At 37.0% G+C, this 10,437-nt stretch overlaps 1 pseudogene; it reads left to right on the plus strand.

Moving 5' to 3' along the window:
* The first annotated feature begins 4,736 nt into the window (after positions 1–4,736).
* On the plus strand, positions 4,737–6,862 carry LOC111392950 (annotated as a pseudogene).
* The last annotated feature ends 3,575 nt before the right edge of the window (positions 6,863–10,437 follow it).

Consider the following 10,437-nt stretch of genomic DNA (forward strand, 5'->3'; position numbering starts at 1 on the left):
TGCTTGACATGTTGGGTGAATGAATGGATTTTGAGCATAAACCAGGAAAAGAATGATAACCCTCTATTGAGTTAACCCATAAACTACCTAAAGACAGTTTGGTAATAGTTGAGCTATTATAAGAAAGCATTGAGACGAGTGGAGGCTCCGTGCATGAAATTTACTGTGTGGATTGCCTAGACCAGTGGGGTGAAGATTAGGTAAAAATCTTAAATTAGGGGGTGGTTTTGGAAACTAAGTGTCTAGAACAACAAGGGCATAAGATAAATTTGAGCGAATAAGACACTTCTTTTCATGTCTTTATGACTTGAGCAAGTAAGCCTGTAAAGATATTTCAAAATCTGGTGCCCTAAGGTCAGTTGGCTTGGGAGTCCCGGCCTAAAGTTCGCTAAAAGGGTCATATAGAAAGCAAGAAAGAAAGAGGTTAATAAAAAGTTATCTGATCGAGCCTTTATAACTCGAGTGAATAAACCTGCAAGGGTTTAAAACCTTGTGCCCTAAAGCCAACTGGTTTGAGAGTCATCGGTCTAAAGCTCGCTAACGGGGTTATAAAGAAAGCAAATGAGAAGATGATATATATAAAAAAAAAAATGAAAAGTGAGAAAAACAAAAAAAAGAGACAATAACATGAAAAAAAGCCCTTAGACATTTGGTTGAGGAAACTATACCTTTGAGGCAAGGCAAGTAACCTATTTTAATCTTGAGTGTCGAAGTAATCAAACTTGGGAGAGCCTTCACTTGTTGAAATGTAAACTTGTGATAGTAACATTAATCTAAACTACGAGAGGGAGAGGACTATAGCTATGTAAACTCCTAATTTTAAAACATAACCCCGAGATAATTTAGTGAAAATAATAAGTTTGGGGGGTTTTGCATCTCTCGAGCGAGCAAGGACACATTTGACCACTTAGGGTCGGGACTCAAACTCATCATGAACCCAATACGTTAGCATGAATTCACACACACACGTCAAGTATGCATTTGACAGGTAGAGGTTGATGTCATGTTTGCACAGATAAATTTTTAAATACTCAGTCCAATCCTGAGCCACAACAGGGTATTAAGCCATGTTTGTTCATAATTAAGTCACTATCTTGTTTGAGAACAAACAATAATTCAATTTTGGGGAGTTTGATAAGTGTGTTTTTACACATTTATTTAGGTCACAAACATGACTTAAATATGAGCAAAATGATTGAATTGTGACTTAATCTTGTACAGTTGTGAATTGTAGGAAACAACGATGAACAGGGTGAAATTCAGGAGAAAAGATGCGAAAAACGACTAAAGTGACGCAAAGTGAAAGTTTAGGGACCAAAAGTGCAAATATCCAGAAGTTGATCTGATGAACAAATCGAGAAATCTATTGGGCCAATTACCAAATTGAAGATTTTGTGGGGTGATGAAATGAAAAGAATGAAGAGAAGATGCTAAGAAGTGAAGGATGCAAGTTGGAGGACCAAAACGCAATTTCTCCATAGTAGATAGTATTATGCGACCGCATAGTATTATCTTCTATGCGGTCGCATAGCACCATACCGAAAGAAAAAAGGGGTGAAAAATTCCTTCTATGCGACCACATAGAATTACTCTATGTGGTCGCATAGAACAAAAAGTTGAAGAAAATTTTGGTTTCCTTTTTCTTCCGAAACTCTTATGGAAACAAAATTTTAGGGTCCTATAAATACAAAAACTCGACCAGAACGAAGGGGACGCCATTTTTACATGTTTTTGGGAGAATTTGAAGAAAAAAGAAGGGAGAAAACAAGAGATAAACACCGCGCCAATTGAAGATAGGAGTGAATATTGATTCGAGTGATGTCGTTTCTTCAAATACTTTTAAATTTCGTTCTTTTTAACATGTTAGGCTAAATTTATTACTACTAGAAAATCGATGAACCTTGTAATACCACATTTAATTATTGTTTTGGATTTTTGACGTATGTAAACACCAATTCCGGAATTGATTGATTTATTTCGTCTTTATTTTCATATAATTATTGTGCACGTGATTATATGAATGTGGTGACCTGTTTTATGCATTCGAAAGAAGGAAAATAGGTTCGACATAGTATAAATCGTCATAGGGTCCGATAGAGGATAGAAATATACCTCTATGCCTTGTGTGAATCAATTGATATTCGTGAATTATAATGCATGTCGGTATATTAGTATTCATCATAGAAATATAGTCGAATCATATATTGGGATAGGTTTGACATTGCTCGAGAGAGATAGCTAAATTAAAATAGGAATATCGATTCATCTTTTGTGGACTTGTGTGTCAAATTTGCATAAATAACTATTGACGGGTATTGCTTGGGGATTCGTGATCCTAGTGAGTTAGAACATTCAATAATTCTATAAAGTTTTAGTTAAATTGCATCCAAGTTACTTTGAACTTTGTATAATCCTTAGTCAATAATTGCATCAATGATTACATTTTGTTAGTTAAATTACAAGAACGCAATTTGCTTATCGTGTTTCGGTTAAGATCATATTAGATTAATTTGAACTAACTCAATCCTCATGGGATCGATACTTGGACTTATAGTCCATTTTACTACTTGTTAACGAATCGTACACTTGCGGTAGGTTTTGATTCGAAACAAATAATTTCGTGAACACACGCCAACCAACTTACTGAACTCCTAAATTTTTTGTAGAACCCATTTCGAAGGTGGATGTCCAACTTCAAACACACGAGCTTCTGAATTTTCCTCTCTTTGATAGCCCTCCAGATGATCAAATGACCGTTCTTTCTCTTCCACCACTTGTATAATGTCACTGTCGTTGTCTTCCTTCTTAGCACCATCTACCCACAACGTCAAAGCTTTTTCTGTCCCCATGTCGTTTTCTTTTGTTTTCCTATTATAAGTGTTTGTGATCCTTGATGTCAAATATGTCGCGTCGTTTTCTTTCACAATGCCCATTGTCATCGTCTCCAAGTTCTCCATACTCGACCCCCCTTCCTTAGACAGCAATTCCACCTCTCGTTCTACTGCAATCCCTGTGTCTACTTCATTCCGATTCAACCCCACAAGTCAACCTCGTTGTCATTTTTGTAGTACCCCGCTTCCATCCTCTCCCGAGACTCACAAGGTTCAACTCTTCACTGCTTTTCATGTACTGTAATTGATGATATCTACTTATGAGTCTATCCCGGTATGTATATTTCACCGATTGGATCCTCATCCATCCTAACCCCACACTTGTGACAGCGTACCAATTTCAAGGGGCCCGTTTCAGGCCCACTTCCAACTAGCCTAAGTAATTCTTCCAATGCTACTTTCAACTCCTGGACACAGGCCATTATTTCAGCCTTGTTCAAACAAATGTCGTGACCTTCACTAACACTGACTTTAACTGTCCTTTCCTTTTGCTGTAGCATCCGTTGGTTGGCATGCTTTGAGCTCCGTGGATTTGCTGTAATTTCAGCATAAGTCATCCTTTGTATGTTTCATTCATTCGCTGTTCGACGTTTGGCCTTATCCCTAGCAACAAATGAATCAACAACTGCTTGAAACACCTATGAGACCAATGCCCATCCCTCTCTATTTGCACCTTCCGGCACCATGACAACTCCTTTCCGACACCTCTCCCATATTGTGCTATCATCAAATACCTACCTCAGCGGTTCACACACCCTTGTGCCAAGAAAGCTCTTGAAGACTCATTGAATTTAAAGACACAATCCTCCAGTTCACTTGTCATCCTCAATCTATCCACCATATTCACCATCCAAAGTGCGCCATACCTCCCCATATAAAATGAATATGATAACTTTGAACCCCATTCTGTCATCTTAACAGTACTGGAATCATTAATAGATACTGCGAAGTCCTTCACCTCCACTCTGAAACGATGATTGAAAGCCATACTACGCATTTTCGCCAACTTTTTTCCCCGATTGTGTACAAGCTGTTCATCAGACAGAAGAACGGACAAGCCAAATGATCTCGGAGTAGCGGGATGCGTCTAGATCATCTTCGACGGTAGCGCATGGCCCACACGAGTCGGTAGACGCGCGATGGGAGCGGCGCATGTGGGAGACAATGCGTCGGCAGGGGTCGTCGGTCTCTGCTGAGGCCTCCGATGTGGCGCGTTTCCCTGAAAAATGGTCGGATCTAGCAGGATCTGCCGTGCACTCCCCAGATCTCTCCCTTCTCTGTTGAGTTCTGCCTTCTTTCCACTTGGACTGCCTCCAGTTGCATCGCCCCCAAACGCGTCGAGGATAGCTGAGGAGAACTGGGTAGCGGTTGGGGAGGCCGATTTGTGGTGTGAGGCCGTTTTTGTGGTGTCTACCAGGCAAATGGTCATCGTCGACGCCGGTAGGTAAGGGTGGTGGGTGGGTTAATTTGGATTGTGGGGGGAGCTCCATCCGATTCTAGCAGACACAATAAAGACTCCTTAGGTCAGCATAGTTATATTCCATAACCCATTAGTGACACCACTTACACTAAAGCGTAGCGATAATAAGTGTAATTAAATTTAATTATGGCTTACTATAAATAATGTGGGAATAAGAAACGTTATTATGCTCAGCAGTAGAAGTGGCATTATGAATTGATAGAGTGCCGTTTAAAAGACAAAATTTAAATAAATAAATCTATCCCTTCTATAACAACTTAAAATGAGGTGCGTCGATATGGTATCATAGCAAAGATCTCAATTCAAGAGTCTTGTCGCCACCCGTTTATGACAATTGATATTTGTCAACATGCTAGGCCTTGACGATGAACGAACCTGTCCACAGCAAGATTCTGTTTGTGTTTGATGATAATGGCAGTAGAAATCTCGATGCTTTTGGCGGGATAGCAAATGTGAGGTGTGGGCATTGGCACCTTGATCTAATGTGGTTAAGGCTATTATAAACCAAACCAAAATCTTACAACATTCCACCATTTTATACCTCAATCATGCAGTTGCTGATTTTGCTGAGGCAGTGGCCTCAAAGTTGCCTGTTGATACTTTGCCATTTTCTGATAGCCCAATTATGAAAGTGTAATGGCTAAGTTTGTGAGGGCTTATTGATAATGAAATTCAAATCAATATGTAGGTTGTATTCTTCATAAATTCTGGAACAGAAGCAAATGAATTATCTATTACTTTGGCGCGTTTATACACAGGTTGTCATGATATTTTATCGCTGAGGAATGTGTATAACGGAAATGCAGCAGGGACCATGGCTGTCAATGAACTATGTAACTGGAAATTCAATTTTGCACAGGTACAAATGCAATTCCTAATTATCTTGTTGTGGCAAGTGGACTTGTCTCTCACGTTAAGGATGAACTGCTGTAAATCTGGGTGAATTAGTTTAATTCCGTGTGTTCCTGATTTGGTTTCTCTAGTGTATCACTAATCTACTTGTTTCACTGCAAGTAAAAGTTTTGGACAAAAAGTAGACAAATGATGTGGTAACTATTTGAATGATTTTCCCTAGATCCTTTATCGTGTACTTGGTAGGTTGGAATAAATACTACTAGATCACCATGAAGAAAGACACTAAAATTTTGTTCATTACAGTGTCTTAGATTACTAATGAAGAGGAGATTCGCATGACTTTTTCACAAATTGTTTCTTTACAAGGCAGGGAGTTGCCTGGATTATTTAGCTCCTAGTACATCAGAAATGTATGACGCCTTTGTATGCTGACAAGGTTCAGGTTGTATTTGCTCGCTTTGGTAGCCATTTTGGGGGATTTGGGGTCCGTGGTGTTGTGCCTGAAATAGTTATAATTACTTAAGGTCTATTATCTATAGATGAAGAGAAAACGCCCTAATTCTTCCCCAAGATGTGCATCACTTGAGCTTTGTTTCTTATTCTCCTTTTGAGTGCGTGGTATTGGAAACAGAATTCCTCTTGGTGATGTAGTAACTACTCCTGAGATTGCTGAGGTCTTGACTCATTGAACTTACTTTAACACTTCTGGAGGTAATTCTGTACGTAGTGCAGTGGGACTTGCTGTTCTCAGGGTGATCGAAAGAGAAACTTCAGGAGAGTTCTCATGTTGTTGGATCCTACCTCAATGCCCTCAAAGCCAAGAGTGAAAGTAAAGTTTCCGTTCAAGTGTCTCATTTAAAAGCTTAAACTGTTAGACATAAATAAACATTTATTTTAGATTAATCTTCAACATGCTCCCTCATGTTAAGGCCAAATCTAAAGGCCTGATATGTACATAACTTTCAAATGGGTGTCCTGGAATCCTTTTCCCCGTAGTAGATGTCACTACCATTATATGGTGAATCTCATCTGCAAAGGCATAATTTGTTAACTATCCATTTTCTTTGGCTGATATCTTTGTATGCAGTTATAGCTGGCGTGAAGGGAAGAGGCTGAGGCTCGAGTTTGAGCTAGTCACAAACTGTCAACTGAAAAATCCTGCTAAGGTTGAAAAACTGCATTTGATGGAGCAAAAAAGGTATCAGTTTGTCTTGGTGTTAAGATTATTTCTGTATCATTCTTATGAAACAATTAACTTCTATTCGACATGAAGATGTGGGATTACTGATTGGAAAGCGAGGTTACTATGGAAATGTTTTCAGAATTACACCTCCATTTTGTTTCTCTAAGGCGGATTCTGGTAGGTTTTTACTGCATATTTTCCACACAGCTTACGTGCTATTTTGTTTGACCTGAAAAATAACACATTCTATTCTCTATGTAAACCGTTTCTTTCAATGCAAGACTTTCTTGTGGATGTGAGGGACAGTGCAACGATGAAGTTATGATGGCCCTACTCTGGACGAGTCATCCGGCAGAAAAGACAGATCTTTCTCGCAGGACAACTAGAAGTAGAAGCCTGCTAGGGAAATTTAATGCAAGGAGTCTACAAATTGATTTCCTTCTTGAATCATAGTAACGAAAACTTTTACTTCATCAGAATGAATTGTGTAATGAGCCCGCTCTCGAGAGAAGTGAAAAATGTCTCCTACATCCACCGGGAAACGCCCCCTGGAGGCTATTATTCACGATCAAGTCAGGAAACGAAAATTTACGGTACTCAACACGACACTGTTTTTGCTCTAACAATATACTCACATGCAGGCTGATACATTCAAGAAAATAATAAGCATTCAGTTTAAACGACTGCATAACAACCTAGGTCGATCATCAGTAACCGACCTGTAACCCGATAAAATCTCATAAACAGCTGACCAGTACTCTGTCAACCATTGGCATGGGGACATTTGCCCTTTGGGTAGAGTCATTTGCTTGATTAGCTGTTGATTAATGAACTAATGCAATAAAACTTGTGTCTATCTATGCACTGATATTTCTTCTTTATAAAGCAAAAATGTAATTGTAAAAGTTCCTTATGTTATAGCCCTAGAACCAAATGAAACTAAGCCCCATCAATTTATTTTTTCCTAACCACACTTCCAATAAAAGAATTTTGCATGTGGACCCATAATTTTTCCCTATTTTTTAATCACATATTCTCTAAAAATATTAGTTTCCACAAAATCTATCCTACATATATATAAAAGAGCGAAAGTTTTCCAAGGACACGTGTTGCAATTTCCCTTCGTCTTCCTTTTTTTTTCTCCCTTTCATTCGTTACTTCATGCAACCATCGCTCAAATATCTCCTCATCCCACTCTACAATCCCATACCTCCAACATCTGATCAAATCGTGACCCAAAAGTTCATTTGCAAGCACGGCTCTACCTCTATCCAATTCCGTCCAAAATTCCAATACACATGACCAAACTCCATCACAAACTGTTTATACAATCGAAAACGAGCAATTCCATGGTCACATATCATTAGGAAACATTCTATGCAAGTATATGTTTATTGTACTCTCATGTAAGCATTTGCTTTCTATTTCTATGAATTCTGCTTTTCAATTTTTTGTTCTCTCGAATTAATTATTATTTTTCCTAAATTTTTAATTGATTATTGTGTTTCATTTTCATTACAGCCAAGCCATGGTATTAATTTTGTTCAAGTATAGCTTTGACATCATGGTGAATTCTAACTTCTGAGATAATTTTGTAAGAACTATACTATTGGAATTTATTTCAGAAATTATTCGGTTCTTAAATTTGTTGTAAAATCTTAAGTTAGAGGTGTACGAGGAAAAGCGAGAAATGCTTGTAAATTTGATACTTGCACTTTCATCTATTCTCTTTAGTGTAAAATTAAAGGGATGCAAAAGGGCAGAACTTGGGAATAGTAATTATTAGACAAGATCAGAAGAAAGGGGTAGACTCTAGAGTTTCTGCTGGTTTTGGATGGACTCAGAGATGGAGATTAGTTTAGGGATGACATTGTGGAGATAAAATTCGTCTCTGGAGTAAGCTGGTAAGCCGGAGTTGGGAGTGGGCTTTGTCTGAGTAGAGTTACTCATCGGAAAAGGCGGAGCGCACTGCGCTACGCAGAGACATGGTCTTCACACAGCTCGGACACATCACAGCTCCATGCTGCACGGAGATGTACAGAGACATGGTAGCTCCATGCAGTGTGGAGACATATGGTCTTCTTTCTGCTCCAATTTTTCCCTCCGTTCTTCAAGCTAAGAACACCCTACTAAAACTTCATCTATACCTTAATCCTAAAACTTGTAGCTCTCATTTCTTCTTCTCCATGCATTTTTTCTCAACTTCCCGATTTTTGGAGAAATTTTAGGACTATTAGTTTTTGATGAAATTATAATCAAATTTGATTGAAAATGTGTCAATGAACAAAACCCAGCAGCAAAGTTGCTAATGTGGGGGCCAATTTTGGACAAATTCCTTCATTTAAGTCTTTGTTTATGCATTGTTTCATTTTTTAGTAAGTTTTGTTTTGGTTATATCTTGATTAATTTAAATCGAATTTGAATTCGATTTGTTAGAGAATAACCCTTAAGATTATGACTCTTAATTTTAGTCATTATCTTGATTTTATCCATTTTTGGGAAAAAATATTTTTTTATTATTTTTTAATTTTTCATATTTTTCTAGAGTTTTCGCTATAAAGCATTGTAATTGATTGACTGAAATTTTTTGGGAGTTTTTTTTTATTATTATTATTATTATTTTTTATTTTTTATTTTATTTTATTTTATTTTTTTTTTTTACACTAAGGTGACTTGGGTCATATGATTTTTTACTTGTGATTACAATGGCAATGAGAGAACAGGAACCACTGGCTCTAAAATTCCTCTCTTTAGTGATAGTCAAGAGGTAGATTGAGGCTTGGCTGTTGTTTTTTATCTTGTTTTGAACACATTATTGTCATTTTATGAGTTGAAAATTTTGATGGAGGACTCACCAATTAACAAAAATCCCAGCTCAATTTTACTCTTTAAAGAAGGTTTTAATACAGGTAAGACAAACTAGAGCCCGATAGGACTAATTATTTGTTGCCTAAATATTTATTTTTCGATTTCCTCTTGGAATGGAGTTTTGTTTTCATTACCTCCTCTCTTTGGAAAAATCTACATTTTTTATTTGTAATTTTAGTGAAAGCTACATTAGTGCCTATACACACACACACGTATATATACAGATACATACATATATACATATACATATATATGTATATATGTATGTATCTGTATATATACATATGTACACACACACACACACACACACACACACACTCATATATTAAATGTATAGGTTCTTACATTAGAAATTTTTATTTCTTAAAATTTTAGAAACTGAATTTTCCATTGTCTGAATCAACTAGATTTCAAGCAAGTCACCTAGGTCAAGACAAAGATTGTTGGCTTGGATTGCTTCATGTTTTTAGTTTTACCATTTTCTTTTGGTAAAATTTGAGATTTTAATTGATGGGAGGAAGGTGTGCTTTCAAATACAACTCACTCAATTTCTTTGCAGCTTTCAGTAGATTCTCATCTCCAATCTGAGCCTACATTATTGTGTATCTAATGAAAAGAATGAAATGGTTATACATTTTTCTTCGTCCTTTCTATAACATGGAAGTCATATTCTTGTGTGAAAATAATCGTTCTGATCATATTGTAGATATTAGTGTTTCAATTTCTGCTATATAGCAAGTTATTCAAGAATCTGAGTACCATGCTTGGAATTCAATGCAATATTTCGTGTCTGCTGTCATTTTTAATGAGAGGATGATATTTCCAGTACCTAGAAATCGACAGAGGAGTCTAATCTCTTCTATTTTTAATTTTTTGATGTTTTTGTATCTTGTGATTAACTAAGTTCCCTAAATTTTCATCTTTACTTCATTGCCTGTTTGCATTTTTCATATGACAGTGTATGTGAGGATTTTAATTGACGGCAATCTAGATACAGATTCATGTATATTTGTATTACAAATTTATTTGTTTAGCCTTGAATATATCATTTGATCTTCACTTTCAAGTTCCATATATTCTTCAATTTCTGCAGTTGAAAGAAAGGACTTGCTCATCGAGGGAGGCCTTTTCTTTGTTTGTTGGTGTAAATAGAATGGTGC

Source organism: Olea europaea, unplaced genomic scaffold, assembly GCF_002742605.1.
Source record: "Olea europaea var. sylvestris unplaced genomic scaffold, O_europaea_v1 scaffold998, whole genome shotgun sequence".
Classification (NCBI taxonomy): domain Eukaryota; kingdom Viridiplantae; phylum Streptophyta; class Magnoliopsida; order Lamiales; family Oleaceae; genus Olea; species Olea europaea.